Here is a 24744-nt window from a genome sequence, read left to right as displayed (position 1 = left end):
CTTCTAGATATTCACCTTGAAAACCCTATCTAAAATGGAGAAGAAGAGGAGGAGGAGGCGGGTGAGGAAGAAGGCTGCAATGGATGTGTTTTTGGTGCCCATGTTTGACCCCTTTTAATGGCCTCCGAATTTTCATTCAAAATTCGAAATTTATTTTCAGAAAACCTCTTTTAGTTGGCACATGCAAAGGAATAGGAACAACCCAAATCAGATCTCAACCAAATCTGATTTAAATTCAAATTTTAAACACATGTGCAAGAGGGAAGGAATTTGAAATCCATGTGGCAAGGTAAAACACTTCATAATTTCGAAATCACCTCTTGAAATTCGAATTTAATCCATTCAAAAACTCAGACGCCATCTTGGCTGATGGTTTGAGTGATTAAAATCATTTAACACATTGCTTAATGTTTGAATTTAAATTCAAATAACAAACAATGTCGCCATGTGTCAAGCAATGGGTCCATGTGCCATGCAATAATTTTGGTTTATTTAAAATTCATGAAATCCAATTCCATGTCACCAATAATTGCCACATCATCTGAGCCTAATCCCCTTGGGTTGCACCTAATCAAATTTGGTCAAACCCGAATTAAAACAAAGCAATTTTGGTTGAACCCAATCTAATCAGGTCAGACCCTGATTGAGCTCAAATTGAATCCAATTCAATTTTGGCTCATGCAAACTCAATCAAATTAAATTATTACTTTGTGTTGGACCTAATTCAATTAGGTCAATCCCCAATTAAGAACAAATTAATTTAAAATTAATTTGATCAGCTTAAGTCCTTTTTGGTTCTGACCTAATCCAATCAGGTCAAAACCCTGATTGAGCCCAAACTTGAATCCAATTCAATTTGGCTCATCCTTAGCACAATTACTCAATCAAATTGAGTTTATTAGTAATTTAATTACTAATTAATCCTTCAATAATTACTTTAATTATTTTATAAGATAATTTGCCAATCAAATTGACCAAATTACCCCCGAATGATTCTTAATCATTCATCAGCTTTCTTGATCAATCAGGAATCTTCTATGCGTGTGACCTCATAGGTTCGAACCTAAGCCGGTAGTATAGGAACAATTTCTACACTAATCGATGTGACCATCTAGCAATGGTACCCGACGTCCGGATAGGTCGAATATATGCGAAGCAAATATTCTGGAACCCTGAACTATGGTTACTGTATAATTCAATCCCTTTGACTCCTAATGCCAGGATGACTTAGAGCTCACTGTCAACCCTATAATTAGTACATCCATTATGTGATTAACTTTAGATATCCCGTGACTCCTCACTGGGATTACCCTGGCCAAGGTTTTGCTAAATTAATCACAAGACATTATCTCCTGTTTTCAAGAGGGGTCAATTCCATCTTGACTCACAACTGACTACGCAAGTACTTGACTGCACCCAGTGACCTTCCGTCACTGAATTAGAAATTCAGGTAGTCCGGTACCAAAGTACAGTGAGTTGCTTGCTAGTCACAGGTTGCGGTCTCAGGTCAGAGGGCCAAACTTATACCCATATCCACTCGGAACATCTCTCGACAGTAGAGCGTTCCGGAATTGGTCACGTTTAGTGAAATGTGCTTCTACATTTCACTTGTGTGGCATACCAGTGTCTCCACACTCCTTGGTTAAGAGGACAACCAACATATATGTCACACAATGACCTAATCTCGATAATGTTGTCGTCCTAGTAACAACATATCATTTCGTCGCAAACAAGTTTAAGGACTCAAAGATAAATCCTCCTTTATCATAACATAAGTCCTAAGGACTTCATCATATAAGAGTTCATTTGAAGATGAAATGATGAATAATGCCAAATAACACTTTATTAATTTGTCAATTCATTTACAAAATTCAATCATCAATATGCTGACGATTTACATTTAGGATACAAATTCCAACAGAGGAGTCAGTGGACCACGTGCTCTTCCAGTGTACATGGGCGAGGTCGACATGGCAGTGGGCTGGGATCCCGCAGGGGGCCCGGAGTGAGCGGCTACAGTTTCTCAGGGTGATACGGCAGTGGTTAGCCAGTTTACGGACCCGCGAGGAGGGCATTAGAGCTACTTGCACAGCACTTCATATATGGCTGGCAAGGAATGCCCGCACTCTCGGTGAGCGCAGGGTGTCACCGAGGTTTGCGGCAGAGTTTGCTCGAGCACAGGCCTCGGAGATCAGACCCGGCCCTCATACAGACAGACCTTTGACAGCTCGGAACACCTGGGGTTCCCCCTGCTTCGGCAGCTTCTCAGTTGGTGTTTTTCACCTGGGAGCTCCCACCTTCGAGCTTCCTCAAGGTCAACTTCGATGGGTCGGTTTTGGATGGCGGCACACAAGGCGGTGCAGGCTTTGTCATACGGGGCCCGCACTCCAGGGTAGTGGCCGCAGGTGGCTATCAGTTGTTCGATATATCGGTTCCTGGAGCAGAGCTGCGTGCAGCCTGGGCAGGCCTTCGACATGCGCGGGTAGTATTGCAGGCCAGCTCGATTATTTTGGAGAGTGACTCGGCCACTGTCGTCCGGTGGATTCAGAGGGGATTGGGGGGTGAGGGCACAGACCATCCCTTGATTCGCGATATTGTAATGATGAGTGAGGGGGGGCCATTCTGGCCAAGCATGTATTCAGGGAGGCCAATGGGGCAGCCAATTGGGTGGCTGCCCATGCGGCCCACTACTCGGGGTATGCCCTTTGGTCGGGGGAGGCGGAGCTGCCATTGGCACTCCGTGAGGTATTGTATTTTGATCTTATTGGGTGTATTCGTACCCGTACTGTATGAAGCACCCGTTTTCAGCAAAAAAAAAAAAAAAAAAGCTCCTTAACTGCTTCCAAAACAGCATTACCACTTGATCCTGGCACTCTATGCCCAATTACATTGTCTGACACGAGAGCTAAAGCAGAAATGTCAATTACCTTCAGGAATGGTATAGGCACCGTATTGCCAGCAGCACCAATAGACTGGAGCTGGGAAGACAACACCATTAACATTTAGATTCACTATTATGTAAAGGAAATAATTCCGAAAACTAGCCAAAGCCAGCAATAATAGGAGATATCCTTATTTGAAAAACCTGTGAAGCTGTATTTCCGAATACTAGCCAAAGCCAAAGGAGTACCTTATCTTGCACTGAAAAGGATTTACAGCTAATAGTAGCACTCTTTGATGTTCTGTTATTATCACTTCCAGCACCAGCTTTAGAATTGCTGTCTTGGCTCTGTTTCTGCAGTATGTCATCTGAAATTTTGTTTCTTCTCAGTTAATCCAAATCAAGATCGCACTGATGCCTGGATTGTCTGGGTATCAGGCTTTTGTTCTACATCTGGCTGTTTAGTGATGACAGTACCAGTTGCATTCTCCACCCAGACAAAAGACTCCAAGGAACTGCACTCTTGATGATATTAAGTAGATCAATGCTCTAAAGAACAATAAATTTCCTGGCAGAGAACTCTTTTAAAAAAGAAAAATAGCGAAACATGAAACATTGAAGTGGATATTGAAAAATGTCCACCAAGCATGATTAGTATAGCATTACCTACACAGTTGACACAATGTGTCCTCAAGTGTATGATGATGATGTGTGTTTGTCTCTGCGTGCATCTGTGAGTTACGTATGTACTGTAAGTTAAGTATGTACCATGTTTGTGTCTTTTAATGCTTATTAAAAACAGAGAAACTTTTGTAAATGTTATTTAACAAATAAATTGATGAAAAAAATCATAAATTTGTAAGTTGTTTAATTTATTTTATAGGTTTACTTAAGATGCATTGAGATACTTAAAAAAATAACGGATCATGATATATCCAAATTGAAAACATAATGAAAAATTCGTTTAAAGTGTCCATATAATTATGATAATTTTATATTAAAAATTTAATAATACTTTGCTTATATTATCCATATAATCTTCATAATTTTATACTAGAGGTAATGACACTTTGCCTGAAGTGTCCGAAAAAAAAAAAAACTTCAAGGACATTTCACTTGAAGTGTCACGAAAACTAAAGGACACTACTCATAGTCCGGCACGTAAAACAAGTTCCATGTGTTGCACTCCCCAAAAATACCAAATGTCACATACTTTTTAGTTTTTACAGACATCAGCAGGACAGTTAGAGTGGATTAATTGTGCATATTGTTTCTGGCTATGTCCAAGTGTCCAAAAGTACTGATATTTCTAGTCAGCTTAAAAATTCAAATAATATAGCTTATTTATATGAAAAGCAAAGCTCAGACCATAGCCATAACAGCTAAATATTGTCCCATCTGATCGGGACCAGCAAAAGCTGGACTAAGACATGATCAAAAGTTTGATGATATCATTATATATAGTACCACCCACTGCTAAAATTTAGCTAGTGATAACAGAACAAAAGATTTTTTTGGCAATTCGATCTGATCAGCAGCATCAAAAGAGGTAACAATCTCATTCTACTTGGTATCAGAGAAACATAATTCATACTTGTGTTGATTGTGATAACAATAGTAGTTAACTTAAGATTCACCCATCAATATACATATTTGAACAAGAGGGAAGAAAATAAAAAAAAGAATGTCAAATCATGGATGATGATCATTGGATTTCTAGATTTTCTATTTCAGGCAGCACAAAGCATTACAATGAATCATGTATTATATAACGTCTCATAAAGATCAATCTTAATGTGAGCATTAGCATAGGGAGGTCATTAATTTATCGAATAATGAGTCCCGACTCATAAGCAAGTTCCTCCATGTTTCCTAATATTAAACATATGAAGCATGCATAATTTATCTAATGCATGTGTATCCAGTGCATACTCGTGTAGTGCATTAGAATTGTTAGAAGACAAGGGCAATGGCCAGTATTAAGTGTACATATTTGGATTGAATCATGCTGACACTGTTGGGTTACCCCTGCACGCATTGCAACGATCGCAATAAAAATACATGCGCGGGGTCGTTCATCACATGAACGTCCTACGGAAGATAGATTTCAAAAAAATTCTGAGTTCATAAACTCAAAAAGTTATGAAATCTGAAGAGAAGATTAAAATTAATACTTAATTAATTTAAGAACTATAACAATAGCAATAGAAAAGATCATATCTTTACCTTTGAGCGGGTAGATCTTCACCGCTATTTGATGATCGTGGAAATCGGGTTCGCATGAAGCCGCACAAGTGTCCGGCCTCTACGGATATCCACACGAAGAACTGGATTGATAAAGGTCGTGATCTCACTGGGGTGCTAGCTCCCTTGCAGAAATCCTTTTTGATGGTTGGAACTCCTCTAAGCAATCAACTCTTGATTACTCTCAAGAGGAGGAAGAAGGAGAAGGAAGAAACACTTTCTTTCCTTTCCTTTACCATGGAAGGAGGGAAGAGAAGAACACCTTCATCTCTATGTTTTCTTCCATGCGGTTGATGAAGAGGAGGAAATAGACTCCAACCTTCCTGCCCCTTTCTTTAGACCTTGTGGATGGAAGAAGGAAGAGAGGGAGAGATGGAGGCCGCATGCCTAGCATGAAAAGAACCACCTAGGGGCCGGCCCCCTTGTCCCCTTTTATTATGGATGCCCTAGGTGTGGCCTCCTCCTTAAAATTAGGAGGAGCCACGCCCCAACCCCTCTAATTTCAGCCCTAGCTGTGGCTCTTCCTAAAACTAGGAAGGGCCACACCATCATCCCTTTTCGAATCGAATTAGGAAGGGGGTGCGGCTGATTTTAGTCAAGATGGTTGAATCCTCTTCTTAAAAGGATTAGGTGGCCTCCAAAACTTATCCATAAGAGTCCTAATCTAATTAGGACCTAATTAGATCATGATTCAATTGAACTCTTCAATCCTAATCCAATTAGGAGTCATCTTCATCTATTAGACCAAAATTAATTAGGACTCTAGGAGTCCTAATCCAATTAGAACTCATATAATTTTAGTCCTAATCCAATTAGAGCTTTAGAAATCCTATTCCAAGTAGGACTCTAATAATTTGAAGTCCTAATTCAATTAGAACTCTAGGAGTCCTACTCCAAGTAGGACTCTTGAACCTTATCAAATAAGATCGAGCCCAATTAATTAAGTCCAACTGATTTAATCAAATTGCAATCTAATTGCAATTAATTCCTTCTTCAACTTACTAACTCTTAGTGGGTTAAACCATTTATCAATCAAATTGATAATCTTAATTTATTGTGATTCTAAATCACAATTCAACCATCAGATGGATCAGATCATCTATTGTGTGTGACCCCATAGGTTCAATTCTGTCGGTAGTGAGATATATTGTGATCCCTATCACAATATCATTGAAACTCGTTTCAATAGGTTGGAATAATTCTAACTCTTCTCATTCGGGTTCACTGATCATCAAGTGAATGCTTTTGAGTCTCACAATCCACCAGTGACACCTAGCAGTATGTAGTGGCAACCCAACAGAATGGAATGATGAACCTCTAGATGCAGTCATCGTATGATACAGTCCTACTATCATGGATTTCGATAAGATGGAGGCCATTGATAACTCGCCAAACCCTATCATCTGTAATATGTCAAAATTTATTCGACTCTAGTTCGAGATTAGAAAACTCTTTTTCCAAAAACTACCTTGGCCAAGGATTTACGAACTCAGTCTCATAAATCACATAGGATCTCTCCTATTCTATCAAGGTCGATAGATTTCATCTAGATGTACCCCTACTCCTACAATGAACCTACTGTAACCAATCTGCACCATAAGAACCCAAATGGATAGGGCCCATGTGTTGGAAACCCTGGTGGTCGCATGCATATATTTTTAAAAATTTTACAGCGGAAGCATGAATTAAACTATTTAATTTCTATGCATGCTAGATATCATATCTCTACAACAAAAATAGATTCAGGACTTTAAACATTTATTCTAAATAAGTAGGCATGATTCTATGTCTAACATGTAGTCATGCAGAATTTCAGCAACCTAGTTGATTTCTAATTTTAATTTTTAATGAGATCAGATCTCATACCTTTTTGCTTTGAGAACTTTGATGATGCCTTGATCACCTTGTATAGCCGCACACGTATCCGGCCTCTACGGATAGTCCACGCAAAGCTCTAGGAAGATCCACAACTGCAGGAATGCTAGCTCATGCAGAGGTGCTGCAGTGGCTGAACTTTTCTCCCTCGAAGCACTCAACTTTTGATTCTTCTTCGAGAGGATGAAGGATGAAGATGAAGGAGAAGAAGGAGGAGAGAAGGTGGCTGGCTCTTAGAATTTTTTCAGAATTTAGAACCCTTTTTAAAGACCATCTCAACAAACCCTAGGTGTGGGGGTCCTTCTATAGCCAAAACACCCCCCCCCCCCCCCCCCCCCCGCCTCAACCTCTTTTGGCCAACTAATTTGGCTGATAAAATTTCCAAAAAATTCTGGTGAATCGGCAGCTAAGAGATGAACAAATTCTCTTTCAATCTTGTGCCAAGAATCCCTAAAAATTAGGGGGTTATTGTGCCCCAAACTTCAGCTGCACGCTACCCTGCTTGATGCATCATGCAGTCCCTACAAATTAGGGATTTGATTCCTATCTTTTTAGGAAGATTTGAGGCGCCATATTTTTCTAAAAAATAGCCCCATGCCTCCTCTTTCCTTATGCCAAAAATTGGCCAAAAATAAAGAGGATAGGCACCACTGCTTTTAGGGATAAGGATGAGGTGTCTTTCTTATCCAAGAAAGAAAGCTAGGGTCCTAAATTTTAGGAATTCTTCTCCATAATAAATTCTGATTATTTAGACTCTTAATTCTCATCAAATAAGGACTCTTAATTGACTTGAGTCAATCCTAATCTAATTGGGTCAAGTCCGATCAATTAGGTTATACCCAATCGGCTCGGGTCGAACCCGATCAAATTAGGTCAAACCCTAATTTAGCCCAAATTGAATCTAATTCAATTTGGCTTAATTAAAGTCCAATAATTCAATCAAATTAAATTTATTAGTAATCCAATTACTAATTAACCCTCCTATAATTCAATAATTATTTTAATGCAACTTTTGCTTTGGATAATTTGTCAATCGAATTGACCAAATTATCCTTGAATGATTCTTAATCATCAATCAGCCATTTGATCAACCTAGAAACTTCTATGCGTGTGACCCCATAGGTTCGAACCTAAGCCGGTAGCATAAGAACAACTTCTTGTACTAATCGAAATGACCATCTAGCAATGGTATCCGATGTCCGGATAGACCGAATGATTGCAAAGCAACATTCAAGAACCCTTGGACTATGGTTACCGTATTGAGGATGATAGTGGTATTTTGATGATTAACAAGCAATAATCAAGAGTATGTTACAAGTTAATTCGATACTTCATTTATAAGTCTGTTACTCTCAGTATATTCGTATAATTATATAAAGATGCATTTCATTGTTTATATGGATGAATCTAACCTTGAGTAGCAGGAAAGTGTGGTTTGAGTCGACCCCAAGGTTGATTGGGTCGACCCCGGCACATCAAGAAAGCATCTGGCACACTTCTGCAAAAATGGCACGGATGAACAGTAGTTGGGTCGACCCAAGGAAAGCATGAGTCGACCCAAACCTCAAGCCTCTCAAGCCTCAAGAAAACAGTTCTCTGGAAACACTGAGAGGGTCGACCCAAGAGGAAGTTGAGTCGACCCAAGCTTGAGTCGACCCAAACACTAAGAGGGTCGACCCAAAGGCAGTGACAGACTACATTGACAGAATAGGTTCTCTGGAAACCCTGAGAGGGTCGACCCAAGTGGAAGTTGAGTCGACCCAACTGAACCTTGAGTCGACCCAAAGAAATGTTGAGTCGACCCAAGTGAAGGAAGGCTGAATTGCAAGTTTCTGTGGTTCTGAGAGGGTCGACCCAAGAAAAGGTTGAGTCGACCCAAGTGAAAGTTGGGTCGACCCAAGGAAAGGTTGAGTCGACCCAAGCACGGGCAGAAGCATAACGGCTAGTTCTGCAGAAGTACTTTTTGTCCTTCCAACAATGAGTAACGGCTAGTTTTTGAATTCTAACCTTGGGGCTTGTCCAATGGATGAAGGAAACTATTTAAAGTGGCACTATTCATCAGAGAGAACATCCTTTTGCAAAATATCAAAGAGTACACAAGAAAGACAAAGTGCCCTAATCTTCTTCATCCGAGTGCTTCATTCAAGAGTCAAAAGAAAGTGGTTGAGCAGATTTCAAGAGTCATTAAGAGCTCCATCCACCCTTGAAGAGTGAAGCATCCTTGACAAAGAAGAGAGAAGTCACATCAAGCGATAACTATTCTCTAAACTCTTCTTTGTAGATTATATTGTTATATTTGCTCATCTAGGAGCTTAAATCTTCTTACTTCATTTATTAAACTCCTTGTAAAGGTTAGTTGGTAAGCCCGCAAAACCAACGGTGTAGGTTGATTGGTGAACCCGTAAAACCAATTGTAAAGGTTCGTTGGTGAGCCCGGAAAACCAACATAGGTTCGTTGGTGAGCCCGTAAAACCAACATAGGTTTTTGGTGAACCCGAAAAATCAAAGTGTAAAGGTTTTTGGATTGTGAGCCCGGAAAACAATCCAACTGTAATCGGCGGGATTATAGTGAATTTCCAAGGGGTCGCTTGGAGAGTGGACGTAGGTGCTTAGGAGAGCACCGAACCACTATACTTCTTGTTGTTTGTATTGTGCTTTGTTTAATTCCACTAACTCATCAATTGACATAAGTAAGATAGTTAAAATTAAGAGAAACCAATTCACCCCCCCCCTCTTGGCTTGTCACCTTGGGCAACAAGTGGTATCAGAGCAAGGTGCTCCAATAGTACTTATTGATCTCACAATCAAGAGTTAAAGATCATGACAACCCAAGTGGGATGTTCTATGAGTGAGGGGCAATCCACAAATAGACCTCCTCTATTTAATGGCACAAATTACACATACTGGAAAGCTAGGATGAGGATATTCATTCAAGGTCTAGACTATGAATTGTGGTATATTATTACTAGAGGACCTCACACACCCACAATTAGTATAGAGAGCACTATCATACCCAAACTAGAAATGGATTGGAATGAAAGTGATAAAAGATTAGCACAATTAAATGCAAAAGCAATTAATGTACTTTACTGTTCATTAGATGTAAGTGAATTCAATAGAATATCTACATGCATCTCTGCAAAAGAAATTTGGGACAAACTTGAGGTCACACATGAAGGGACTAATCAAGTTAAGAAGTCAAAAATAAACATATCATTACATAAGTATGAATTGTTTAAAATGGAATCCACTGAGTCCATAACTGATATGTTTACTCGTTTTACTGAAATTATAAATGGGCTAAAGAGTTTAGGAAAGTCTTATACTAACTCTGAATTGGTGCGAAAAATTCTCAGGTCTCTACCAAGAGTTTGGAAGGCCAAGGTAACTGCAATTCAGGAAGCTAAGGACCTCAATACACTGCAATTAGAGGAACTTCTAGGATCACTCATGATCCATGAGTTGACCATGAGGCAAAATTCAGAAGATGAGGTCAAGAGAAGAAAAACCATTGCCCTAAAGTCTACCACTAAACAACAAACTGAGTCGGAAGATTCAGATGATGATGAATTTGATAAAGAAGGAATGGCTATGCTTGGAAAAAAATTCAGAAAATTTATGAGAGGTAAGAATAGATTTCATAAAAAGAAACCCTTCTTCAAAGGTAGCTCAAGCAAAGAAAAGAGTAAGGACAAAGAAAAGGAAAAAAAAAACACCTAATTGTTATGAGTGTAACAAACCCAGGCATTATAAGATAGATTGCCCGGAATTAAAGTGGATGGCAAGAAAACTCAAAAAGAAGAACTTCATGGCTGAATGGAGTGAAAGTGAGGAGTCAAGTTCGGAAGAAGAAGATCATCAAGAGACGGCCCAAATATGCCATATGGCCAATGACGATGAGGTAGATTCTGAACTTGAATGTGATTTTACTGTTGATGAATTACATGATGCATTTTTAGAACTCATGGAAGAACATAAAAAACTAATCAATAAAAATAAAGTTCTAAAAAAAAAAAATCAATCTCTTATCAAAGATAAGTTAAAACTATCTCATAACTATGAAACATTAAGTAGGAAACTCACAAATGAAACCAAGAATCTAATTGCTGAAAATATCAAGTTAAAAGAAGATGCTGAAAAATATAAATCCTTAGCAGATAAGTTTACACTTAGTTCAACCAAATTAAATATGATTCTTGATAGTCAAAAAGCTGTATATGATAAGGCTGGATTAGGATATAAAACAAATAGAAAACAAAAATACTTAAAGAATATTTTTGTAAAAGCTAAAAATGAAAATATTACTTGTCATTGCTGCAATAAATTAGGACATAAAGCATATGAATGTAACTATAGAAAATCCAGTCAAAACAAATTGAGTAATTATCATAAGCTTAAATTCAAGAAAGTTTGGATTCCAAAAGGAACATCAAGTACTAACCCTAAAGAACCCAACATAGTTTGGGTACCTAAAGCTCATTCTTGATCTTGATTGCAGGGGTGTCTTGCAGCTAATAAAGTGGAAAAAACGATGGTATCTAGATAGCGGCTGTTCAAGACACATGACCGGTGACGTAGACCAATTTGTCATCTTGGAATCTAAGAAGGGTGGAGTAGTAACCTATGGAGACAATGGAAAAGGGTATATCATTGAAAAAGGTAAAATTTTCATTACTCCATCTACTTTCATAGAAAATGTCTTATTAGTTAATGGTTTAAAACATAACCTACTTAGCATAAGTCAATTTTGTGATAAAGGGTTTAAAGTCACATTTGAAGCATCAGTATGCATAATCACAAATCCTAAAGATAATAGCATTGTACTTGTAGGACAAAGGCAAAGAAATATTTACTTGGTAGATCTTCATGATTTAGGCAAGAAAAATGGATTATGTTTAATTACTAATGAAGAAAAGAAAAATGAAACAAGTTGGCTTTGGCATCATAGACTAGGACATGCTAGTATGGAATTAATATCAAAACTAGTCAAGAAGGAATTAATAAAAGATGTGCCAAAATTGATTTTTGAAAAGGACAAAATCTGTGGACCATGCTCATTAGGAAAACAAACTAAATCATCCTTCAAATCAAAGAATATAGTATCAACAACTAGGCCTTTTGAACTCATACACATGGATCTATTTGGACCCACTAGAACTGCGAGTCTAGGAGGGAAGAAGTACGGACTAGTTATTGTAGATGATTTTTCAAGATATACATGGGTTTCATTTTTGGCACATAAGAATGAAGCATTTTCAGAATTCTTGAAACATTATAATTATATCATAAATGAAAAGAAGCTCACCTTAGTAGCAATTCGAAGTGATCATGGAACTGAATTTGAAAATCAACACTTTGAAGAATTTTGTAATAAAAATAGTATCTCACATCAATTTTCAGCACCTAGAACGCCTCAACAAAATGGGGTTGTTGAAAGGAAAAAATAGGACATTGGCAGAAATGGCACGCACGATGTTGTGCGAGTCAAATCTTCCAAAGTACTTTTGGGCTGAAGCTATAAGCACTGCTTGCCATATTCTAAATTGAGTTTTAATACGACCAATAACCAAGAAAACTCCTTATGAACTTTGGAAGAATAAGAAACCAACCGCTAAATATCTTAGAGTATTTGGATGTAGATGTTTCATTTTAAACAATGGCAAGGAGGATCTAAGTAAATTTGATGCCAAGTAAGATGAAGGTATCTTCTTAGGATACTCCACATCTAGCAGGGCATACAGAGTATTCAATAAAAGAACTCTTGTAGTCGAAGAGTCAGTTAATATCATATTTGATGAGTCTGATAGTGAGTCTGCTAGGAAGGGAAATATTCTTGATGATGATACAGGAATTATTAACTTTGAAAAGTTGAATATTGATGACGTGCCAATTCAATATAAGGGAGATGATTGCGTGCCACCACAATCTCAAAACTTGCCAAAAGAACGGAGGTATGCATATGGACACCCTAAAGACTTAATCATTGGTGATCCATCTCAAGGGGTAAGAACTCGATCCTCTCTTAGAAATTTAAATGATTATCTTGCTTTTGTTTCACAGTTAGAACCTAAGACTTATGAAGAAGCTGAAAAAGATACCAATTGGATAAATGCTATGCAAGAAGAATTAAATTAATTCAAAAGAAGTAATATATGGACATTAACTGAAAGACCAAAGCATAACTCTGTAATTGGAACAAAATGGATCTTTAGAAATAAATTAGATGAAAATGGGTTAGTTATAAGAAATAAAGCTAGACTTGTAGCTAAAGGATACAATCAAGAAGAAGGGATAGATTTTGATGAAACATTTGCTCCTGTAGCTAGATTAGAGGCTATTAGATTACTTCTAGCTTTTGCATGTTTCATGAATTTCAAATTATATCAAATGGATGTAAAAAGTGCATTCTTAAACGGTTTATAGAGGAAGAAGTATATGTAGAGCAACCTCCTGGTTTTGAGAATCATGAATTGCCAAATCATGTGTTTAGACTACATAAGGCATTATATGGATTGAAGCAAGCACCTAGGGCTTGGTATGATCGATTAAGCAAATTTCTACTAAATAATGACTTTAGTAGAGGAAATGTAGATAAAATACTGTTTCTCAAAAGAAAGGATGAAAATCTACTAGTGGTACAAATATATGTAGATGACATAATCTTTGGTGCCACAAATGATACTCTTTGCAAAGAGTTTGCTGATTTAATGCACGGGGAATTCGAAATGAGTTTGATGGGAGAACTAAGTTTCTTTCTAGGATTACAAATCAAACAAACTAAAGAAGGTATCTTCGTTCATCAAACTAAGTATACAAAGGAAATACTAAAGAAGTTTGGGAATGAAAATCATAAGGGAGTAGGCACTCCAATGAATCCTACAAGTAAGCTAGACAAAGATGAGAAAGGAAAGAGTATTGATATTAAGCTTTATAGAGGATTAATTGGATCCTTGCTCTACCTTACTGCTAGTAGACCAGACATCGTGTTTAGTGTAGGAATATGTGCTAGATACCAATCAGATCCTAAGGAGTCACATTTAAGTGCTGTTAAAAGAATCCTTAGATATTTAAGAGGAACTACAAATATAGGATTATGGTACTCAAGAGACTCCTGTCTAGATTTTCTTGCATACTCAGATGCTGATTTTGCTGGATGCAAATTAGATAGGAAGAGCACTAGTGGAACATGTCAATTTTTAGGAAACAACTTAGTATCATGGTTTAGCAAAAAGCAGAATTCAGTGGCACTGTCGACAGCTGAAGCTGAATATATAGCTGCTGGCAGTTGTTGTGCTCAAGTACTATGGCTTAAGCAACAACTAGAGGACTACGGAGTTAAGCTAGATAACATTCCTATAAAATGTGATAATACTAGTGCCATCAACCTTACTAAAAATTCGGTTCAGCATTCTAAAGCCAAACACATAGAAATAAGATATCATTTTATTAGAGATCATGTGCAAAATGGAAACATATGTATTGAGCATATATGTACTGAGAAACAATTAGCTGACATTTTCACAAAATCTTTGAGTGAAGATAGATTTTGCACGCTTAGGAGGGAATTAGGCATATGTGATCCTTTTTATTGAAGAGATATAAAAGGGAGCAAGCAGTCTCATGATACATTCCTCTCATTTCTAAAAATCCATAAAACATGAGTCAAACTTGTCATCTATAGATTTCTTACTCATGTATCATTGTCCCAGAAAGAATTTATAAGGATTGGAAGCAAAGAAAATTTTTAGAAGGGAAAAAAAAGAGAAAAGAAAAAATTCTGAACTTGGGTCGACCCAACGTTGAGTCGACCCAAGAAAATCCTTGAGTCGACCCAATGTCGGGACCCCACTGTTAAAAGGGGGACCCGTGAGCTATCTAAGGCACTGTTTTCACTTTGTCCTCTTCCGAAAATCCTATTCCCCACTCTCAAATCTCCTCCAATCATCTCCAAACAGTAGATTACTTCAAGATCTTGGAGAAATGGGACCCAAGAGAGCCGTAGCCAAGCGATCCGGGAGAGTCTCACGGATCCAACGTGCGGAAAGGGAAGCTACAGAGCCGTCTACAGTGTCTCCACAAGGTGAGACACGTGTAGAGCCACCTCCTCCTCCCTCCCATTCAGTACAACTTGCAAAGTTTGCGGGGAGACCGGTTACAACGGGGAGAAGGATCCATTCCAAGTTCTTGGATCAAGAAGGGTTCCGTTTAGGGGAATGGATCCGAAGGCAAGGTTGGGAGTATCTTTGCTCCCTAGATGTGGTGATCTACCCCGGACTAGTTCGGGAGTTCTATGCCTTCCTCAAAACTGGGATGGAAGGGCTCATATCGGAAGTTCGAGGAGTTAGGGTTCGAGTTTCCGAAGAGAGTTTGAGTGAGTTGCTTCATCTCCCCTGCGAAGGAGCAACTCCAGAAAAGCCAGAAAACAAGTTGAGAGCCCTGCAATTAATTCTTGAGAATGAAGACTTCGACTACTCGGAGCAAGTTATAGCGAGCTCACTTTCTGCAGAGATGAGGTTGTTGCACAACTTCATTGGTCGGATTCTTTTTCCGAAGAGCGGGAGATTTGATCTCATTTCAGAGCGAGATCTAGTTGTGATGGAGCATATTATTCAGGGTATTCCCCTGAATCTCCCGGCCATGATACTGAGGCAGATGAGGAAGGTGATCTGCAACTCGAGAGTCTCCCTGCCCTATGGTATGATACTCACCTTGATCTTCCGACATCACGACATATCTGTCGAGGGGGAGATCTCCAGGCATCTGCTTTTCACTGACACATACACTGCACGAACCCTTATTCGCATAGATTACGAGAAGGTGAACGGGCAGTGGGTACGTACTGGAGCTGGGATTCAGGGTGATGCACCAGAGATTGGAGACCCCATCCCTGAGGATGAGGAGCATACGGATCATCCTACTGCACCTTCAGAGGCTGGACCTTCGTCATCTGTTCCTGCGGGAGACACAGATGAGTTTTGGAGTATGATGACTGAGCTTATGTCAGCTCAGGCGAGGACTATCACTGATGGGCTGACGAGCAGACTAGATATCATGACTGCTGAGATCAGTGATCTTAGAGAGCAGATAGGAGCTCTACGGAGAGAGAGAGGTTCATGGACCATCTGTGCCACAGGCAGCTGAGTCAGAGATTTCGGCACAGAGTCATCCAGCTCACCGAGCTCCATGCCAGACTCAGTTCCATCAGGCTCGACCTTCCCTCGCCACTTACGCTAGGAGGATGAGGACTAGATCACAGCCATTAGATACCCCCTAGGCTGATATTAGCATTATGATTAGAGCCTAGGATATGTGTCTAGTTCTCATATATATTTTGTGTTGATCATGTACTTTGAACTTTGATTGAGGAACATTGTATTTGTTTTTATTTTGGCATTATTGTACTAAAATGTTCCTTTTTGATCAATGAAGCTTAAATGTTTGTTAATTATTGTGTCTATGCACCTATTTGATGATAACAAAAAGGGGGAGAAGTAAGGAAAGAGAAATAAGTTGAGTAAGGAAAGAGAAATAAGTTGTCAAACAAGTTGAAAATTATAATAGGAAAGCATATACATTTAAGGGGGAGCAATTTGTAACAATGAAAATGATCAAATCTAAAATTTATATTGAATTTCAGAATTTGGCACATAGAATTTCAGAATTTGGCACATATCTTTCACACCTCGATACATAATCAGAAACTCATGCTTTATCTCAAATTTTTGAAGTTTCATCTTTAATGAAATATAAAAGAAAGGGGGAGCAATTCAAAAAGTCAAATGGAAAACATTTGGATGAAATAGGAGGAGACTTCACTCTCATATTTGAAAAGCTGAAATTCAGCAAATTGGGCCCTTTTAAAACTGATTTTAAGATAAGTATCAATAGGCTCATACTCTATATTTTGTAATCATCAAAAAGGGGGAGATTGAGGATGATAGTGGTATTTTGATGATTAACAAGCAATAATCAAGAGTATGTTACAAGTTAATTCGATACTTCATTTATAAGTCTGTTACTCTCAGTATATTCGTATAATTATATAAAGATGCATTTCATTGTTTATATGGATGAATCTAACCTTGAGTTGCAGCAAAGTGTGGTTTGAGTCGACCCCAAGGTTGATTGGGTCGACCCCGGCACATCAAGAAAGCATCTGGCACACTTCTGCAAAAATGGCACGGATGAACAGTAGTTGGGTCGACCCAAGGAAAGCATGAGTCGACCCAAACCTCAAGCCTCAAGAAAACAGTTCTCTGGAAACACTGAAAGGGTCGACCCAAGAGGAAGTTGAGTCGACCCAAACACTGAGAGGGTCGACCCAAAGGCAGTGACAGAATACATTGACAGAATAGGTCTCTGGAAACCCTGAGAGGGTCGACCCAAGTGGAAGTTGAGTCGACCCAACTGAACCTTGAGTCGACCCAAAGAAATGTTGAGTCGACCCAAGTGAAGGAAGGCTGAATTGCAAGTTTCTGTGGTTCTGAGAGGGTCGACCCAAGGAAAGGTTGAGTCGACCCAAGTGAAAGTTGGGTCGACCCAAGGAAAGGTTGAGTCGACCCAAGCACGGGCAGAAGTATAACGGCTAGTTCTGCAGAAGTACTTTTTGTCCTTCCAACAGTGAGTAACGGCTAGTTTTTGAATTCTAACAATTGGGGCTTGTCCAATGAATGAAGGAAACTATTTAAAGTGGCACTATTCATCAGAGAGAACATCCTTTTGCAAAATATCAAAGAGTACACAAAAAAGACAAAGTGCCCTAATCTTCTTCATCCGAGTGCTTCATTCAAGAGTCAAAAGAAAGTAGTTGAGCAGATTCCAAGAGTCATTAGGAGCTCCATCCACCCTTGAAGAGTGAAGCATCCTTGACAAAGAAGAGAGAAGTCACATCAAGCGATAACTATTCTCTAAACTCTTCTTTGTAGATTTGCTCATCTAGGAGCTTAAATCTTCTTACTTCATTTATTAAACTCCTTGTAAAGGTTAGTTGGTAAGCCTGCAAAACCAACGGTGTAGGTTGATTGGTGAACCCGTAAAACCAATTGTAAAGGTTCGTTGGTGAGCCCGGAAAACCAACATAGGTTCGTTGGTGAGCCCGTAAAACCAACATAGGTTTTTGGTGAATCCGAAAAACCAAAGTGTAAAGGTTTTTGGATTGTGAGCCCGGAAAACAATCCAACTGTAATCCGCGGGATTATAGTGAATTCCCAAGGGATCGCTTGGGGAGTGGACGTAGGTGCTTAGGAGAGCACCGAACCATTATACTTCTTGTTGTTTGTATTGTGCTTTGTTTAATTCCACTAACTCATCAATTGACATAAGTAAGATAGTTAAAATTAAGAGAAACCAATTCACCCCCCCCCCTCTTGGCTTGTCACCTTGGGAAACACGTATAATTTATCCCTATGACTCCTAAATGCCAGGATGACTTCAGAGTTCTATCAACTCTGTAATAAGTGCATCCATGATGTGATTCAACTTTAGAAATCCTGTGACTCCTCACAAGGATTACCCTGACCAAGGTTTTGCTGAATTGAACACAAGGCATTATCTCCTGTTTCCAGGAGGGGTCAATTCCATCTTGACTCACAACTGACTACGCAAGTACTTGACTGTACCCAGTGACCTTCCGTCACTGAATTAAAAATTCAGATAGTCCGGTACCAAAGTACAGTGAGTTGCTTGCTAGTCACAGGTTGCGGTCTCAAGTCAGAGGGCCAAACTTATACCTATATCCACCTGAAACATCTCTTGACAGTAGAGCATTCCGAAATTGATCACGTTCAGTGAAATGTACTCCTACACTTTCCTTGTGTGACATATCAGTGTCTCCACACTCCTTGGTTAAGAGGACAACCAACGTATATGTCACAATCACTACCAGAAAACACGCGTATAGTGACGGGAAATTAGTGACGGACCGTTATCAGTTACTATTTGTGACAGATTAGTGACCGACAGAAATTTGGTCACCGTGGTGTAAACTTAGTGACCGTTTAGTGACAGACCGGTCACAGAATGCGCGGGTAGGATGGGCGCCAAACCTTAGTGACCATCATAGTGACGAGGTATCTGTCAGCAATATGATAACCAAAATTGCAACCAGACAGTGACAAATGCAGCCGTCACAAATATAGTAACCCTAGTATTTATAAATTTTTAAAAGATTATTTTTGGCAGTAACAGATTATTGACAAAAATTTCTGTCACCAAATTTAATTTTTAATTCCAAAAATATTAAAAATATTATTTTTGAGTAAACCTAAATTAAAAGAAAAGATAAAAGGAGGAATATCCAAAATGAAACTAAGTGTGCCCGCCGTTCCGCCCAAATTTCTTCGATAATCCAAATTCCAATCACTCTCTATAAAACTCAAATTTCTTCTTCTCATTTTAAAATCTCATGGTGTCGGCCATGACCCATTTGCACCCCTATTGCAAGTTTTCTGCTTTATAGAATTTTTTTATCATGCTTTATAGTTTTTTTTTTTTTTTTTTTTTTTTTGCTGAGAACGGGTGCTTCATACAGTACGGGTATGAATACACCCAATAAGATCAAAATACAAAATCTCGCGGAAATCATGCTTTATAGTTCAAAAATATTTTTGCCTTGCAAGTCCCGTCCAATCAGCCTTATAAATAAAAAATAATTTGATATGAAATTTGGCTTGCAAACCGATTTAGCCCAAATCAGCCTTAGATATACAATTTGGCTTGCAAACCGACTTAACAAAAACCCTAACCTTTCCCTTCCCTTCCCTTCCCCTCCCTCGCTGAGAGCCGCCGCCGCCGCACCCACCCCCCCCCCACTCCCTCGCCCCCCCCTCCCTCGCTGAGAGCCGTCGCCGCCCTCCCTCGCTGAGAGCCGCCGCCGCCCCCTCTCGCTGAGAGCCGCCGCCGCACCCCCCCTCCCTCGCTGAGAGCCGCCGCTGCCTCCCCTCCCTCGCTGAGAGCCGCCGCCGCCGGCCCCCCTCCCTCGCTGAGAGCCGCCGCCGCCGCCCCCGCCCCCCCTTTTTCCCTCGCTGAGAGCCTGATAGCCGCCTCCTCTCGGTGTCGTCGCCTCTTCAACGACCGGCCGGCGGCTCTTCGCGTCCTTCTCTCCCGGACGGCAACCTCCGCGGCTCCGGTCACCGACTCACAGTCACCGGTAAGAGTTTTCTCCTCCTCCTCCTCCTCTTCAAGCTCGATCCCGGTAGATTTTGCCCAAGCCCGGAGAGAGAAAGAGAGAGAGAGAGAGGTTGTGGGGCAGCGAGAGAGCTCGGAACAGTAGGTCTCCCAAAAATAAGGGTTCAATGTAACAGGTATCAGGGAGAGAATATTATTTAGTTTTAGTCATACATTGAATTATCTTAAGCATGCTCAAATTCTATATGTTTCTTTTCAACCCTCCTTTAGCACGACCATCTATTTTGATCCCTTAAATGGAGGAATATTTAGCCTGAGATATTTTTATTTTTTAATATGCCTCACCTCTGCTTCTAGAACTCCTATTGTTTGAAAAGAAATTGTGCTAAAATTCCTCTATGTGAGCCTTATGCAACATAGATATTTAAAAATCCTATTAATGAAGGAAGAAACAAGTGAGCACTGAGTAAATACTTGATGTTACGGGCAACCTAGTCCTCTGAGCTTCGTGCATAAGTAAAATTTGCCTGCAAATTTGTTTTATGTACTTTTGATATGTTTAAAATTGTCTTAGTTGCTTTTAATTGTTGTCGTTCATGCTTATAAAATTTCAAGTACTACATTTTCTACGAGGCTGAATTAGCTTTTGTTGATGTTGTCAATTAACTTCTGCTGTCTTCCATTTTCCTGGGCTAGCAAGTAGTCTTTTAGAATGTTAATGGTCATGTTGTTATATCTTATTTGCTGTTTAGTTAAATAACTGTGATTACTATATCATCTGCCACAGGGAAAATCATGGCCACCATGAACATGAATCTTATTATGGAGAACGGGACACAGAAAGTTTAGTTGTGGTATGCTTATTGTTTCGATTTAAATTTGATGTGCAGTAATTAATCATCGGCACTGTCATTGCACATCATTGCCTTATAGTGTACTCGTCTATCATAAGAGTTAGGCATATGCATTGTCACTTTATTTGTTAGCCCTGTTAACTGGTTTAACTGCTTGTTTGGAGTTCTTAATTTTAGGCAATGGAAACTCTGGTTGCACCTGTTCCAAGAGAGTTCCATAAACTAGCATTGGATGACAAATCTGGTCAAACCATCGATACAGCAAAACGGCCTGCGCCATTGACTAGTGGGTGTAGAATAGAAGGTTTTGTGCTTGTCAAAAAGGTAAAATAAGCTTCTGCATTGAATTCATTCACCATTTTGAGTTTGCAGAATCTTCTATGATGTTAATGCAAATGTTACTGTAAGTCTCGGAACCATTTCTATGTACTTAAAATTTTTTGATTGATCAGATACCTTGTTACTGTTTGATGCTCCATCATGATATCAGTAGTTGACGCTTAGTTTAGCATTAGCAGCACGAACACCAAGCCATAACTTATTTTCGAGGAATTGGACAGGAAGTGAAATATTGACTTCCTATATTTACACTGTTTTGATGTTTCTAATGTTAATCACCTGTCAGATAGCAATGAACAGGAGTTACCTATTTGTACCATGCCGATTATGAAACAGTGGCTGTGAAGAGAGATCTAAATGTACCCTCTTTGGATTTGCAGATTGAGCATTACCTTCTGTTGCTGGAAATTGGACCCGGGGGCAATCTTCGGTCGAGGAGAGGGAGCAGGAGGTGGTTACTCACGGTGGGGCGGTGGTTCGTCGACGGGCGGCGTCCTCCGTCTGGGGCGATCGGCGAGAAGGAGCGGCTGATTCCCGCGGCTGGGCGACGGTCCGACAGTGGGCGGCGTCCTCCGTCTGGGTGCCTGCACACGAGCCGGTGGCCGGGTCTCCCGGCGCCGGCCCTCCGACGCTCAAGTCAGGGAGGGGGCAAATCGTGTAGAGTAGAGGTCAACGGTGCGCGTCCCCAGTATCGATTTTCCAACCCCCTTTTATAGACCGGGGGTCGGTTTACCTACGATGTAACGGGGCGAAGCCGTAGTACGGCTCGGCATGTCGTTCAGGTCGGCGCTTGGTCAAGCGAATAATTGCACTGATGTCGGCGATGAGGGCGTTGTACAACCCGAACTAGCACGCTACCAGGCGAATTTATTGCATCAGTGCCGGAGGTATGGCCGAGATCAGAGACTTATCACAGTTGACTAGACTCTGCTGGGCTTATTTGCCGTGGAGAGCTGGGAGTCCGTAGATGACAGGAGTCACGTGCATTAATTGTTGAGTGAGCCGGAGATCCACATTTATTGTGGAGTAAGCCGGAGATCCGCATTTATTGTGGAGTAAGCCGGAGATCCGCATTCATTGTGGAGTAAGCCGGAGATCCATATTTATTGTGGAGTAAGCTGGAGATCCATATTTATTGTGGAGTGTGCCGGAGGATCACAGCGGTCATGCGCAATAAATGCCGGAGGGGCGTCATAGTACGGTCTCTGGCCGGACCTCGGAGACGTATAGCCGTAGTAGGTGGCTGACAAAAGTAGGCCTCGGGCATTGGGGTTTCTCTTAGGTCGGAGGTTCCGAGTTCGGGTGCCGACTTCGGCCTTCCAGGGTCGACGATTGTGCGGCTTCTTTGGGGCATTCGTGTCATTTGGGGGAAAAACCTTATTCCCCCAACACTACCCCCCGACTTCCGAGTTCGAGCGGCTTGTGGGCTCGGACGTAGGAAGTAAAGTCCATCGTTAAAGTTGGGGGGCGAACTTCGTCCGCACCCTCATGTTTCTTGGAATTTTCGTGGTAGAACCTGCGCCCTTGGGCGTTTCGAGGTTACTTTGTTCGGCGAATTAATGATGGGGTCCATATCCCTACGTCTTTCAAGGCGACTATAGCGGGGGCGGTGTCTCTTGGATTACCGAGGTTGGTTTGTGAGGCGGACCCAGGATGAGGGTCCTCGGGTTCGACGGAGTGGCGCCTCGGCCCCACAATCGAGAATTCCCGCTCATCAATGAGCGTGCCATTTTGGGTTTCAAAACGGACACGCGGCATGACCAGGGGTCGGACGCTTCCGATTTCGTGTTACCGGGTCATAATTTCGGAGGAGTGGAGGCCACACCGGGGCTCCACGCGTCCCAGATTTTATTAAACGAGGGGAGCGGGGGTGCCGTCCGCTCATTCTTCGAGGCGATGGGGTTCTGTGGACCCATAATGAGGTCCCGAGATCCGATGGGACAACACTTTGATTTCGTATTCGATTTATTGATCCGGAGTGGATGCAGTGCCTCGGCCTCAGAGGTCGCCACGTGGCGCAGCCCGATCGGGGGATGGGAACCGACCCCATCGATCTGGGCCGTCAGGGGGGTCTATATAAACCCCACGAGCCTGCCCTAAAGGTCTTGTTTGGCTTCCCCTCATTTTCGTCGTCTTTTTTCCCTTGTTTTCTCCCTCAACCGAATTTTGCCGACGGTGCTCGGAGCAATTTCTGGCAATGTCCAGTAGGTTTTCTTCCTGTTTTCTCTAGAGTTTCCTCTTTTCTTCTCCTTGCCAACTTCCATTTTCTGCTCTTAATTTTTACTCCATTCTTCTGTGAGAATGAGTCTCGGTCCCGAAGAAGTTGGGTCGAATATGTCAGAGGAGGAACTGGAGACAATCCGCTCCCGTTTCTTCTTCCAGCCCGGGTTTCGTCTTGAAACCGCAGGGCCGGGGGACAGGGTGACGCAGCCGCCCCCAGGTCGGATCGCGGTTTACCGCGAGACACTCTGGGCGGGCCTGCGTTTTCCCACCCATGAGTTCGTGAGCAGCTTGCTGGCCGAGTACCAGCTCGTCCCGGCGCAGTTGGCTCCGAACTCATGGAGGACCATAATCGGGTTTTTGTCCCTGTGCCTCGGGCACGGGATCCCGATCACGGTAGGCCTTTTCCGCCGGTGTTTTCTGTTAAAGAAGAACCCGGCGGACGCAGGGTGGCTATATTTCGCCTTTCGGGGCGGTATGTCACTCTTCCGGGGCGCCCCTTCCTCGATCCACGAGTGGAAGGTGAAGTTTTTCTTCCTGGCGTCCGCGGCGCCTTGGGGGTTTGAGCCGAGGTGGGGACACCCACGGCTGAAGGCCCTCAACAGACTCTCCGAGCCCACGGGGAGGGAGCTGAGGATCCTAGACTCTGTGCGAGCCCTCGGGAGGGGCAACGACCTGACCGAGCTCCTGCGGGAGGGCGCCCTGGCGAGCGTGGGTCTGAGCTCGGCGCGCCCCGAGGGTAAGGGCGGCTACGTTATTTTCATTCTTTGTCTTTCGCTTTTACTGCCACTGGCCTGACACTTAACAAAATTTTTGATTTCAGATATTCCCCGCATGCCGACCAGCAACACGTCGCTTTTTTCCCGCCTAAGGAGGCGGGAGGCCGAGGCCGGGGGGGCTAATCCCCAGCCTCGGAGGAGGGCGAGGACGGACGGCGCTTCCTCGTAGGCCGGGACGAGTGGCCCCGAGGTGGGGGCCCCTGCGGCCGACCCGAGGCGGGAGCGGGTGGTCAGTGGTGCGAGCCCATCGGCCCCTCCTTGCCCTGCCCCCCTTGCCCAGCGGGGGGAATCATTCGTGGCCCGGCCGCAGCAGCCAGGACCCGGGCCTGCCCGAGGCCCCGAGGCGAGCGGCTCCGGGACCTCGGGTCCGATCGTGCCGAGCTCTTCCCGAGCTTTCCGAGAAGAGTCGGTTGAGCCAGACTCTTCC

At 41.7% G+C, this 24744-nt stretch overlaps 1 protein-coding gene and 1 long non-coding RNA gene across 2 annotated transcripts in view; one reads left to right on the top strand and one right to left on the bottom strand.

Annotated features, from left to right (window-relative positions):
• LOC103705461 (serine/threonine-protein kinase 1-like) overlaps window positions 1-24744 on the bottom strand; it is a 93892-nt gene that overhangs the window by 27553 nt on the left and 41595 nt on the right. The gene's annotated exons all lie outside the window — the stretch shown is intronic.
• On the top strand, window positions 19996-21676 carry LOC149768571 (uncharacterized). Its single transcript, XR_016409802.1, has 3 exons — window positions 19996-20147; window positions 20913-20979; window positions 21157-21676. It is a non-coding gene; the product is annotated as an uncharacterized LOC149768571 (long non-coding RNA).

Source organism: Phoenix dactylifera, chromosome 1, assembly GCF_051530095.1.
Source record: "Phoenix dactylifera cultivar Ajwa chromosome 1, Ajwa_hap1_PhDact_Kaust_v1.1, whole genome shotgun sequence".
Taxonomy (NCBI): Eukaryota; Viridiplantae; Streptophyta; class Magnoliopsida; order Arecales; family Arecaceae; genus Phoenix; species Phoenix dactylifera.
This window is presented reverse-complemented; position numbering and strand designations above follow the sequence as displayed.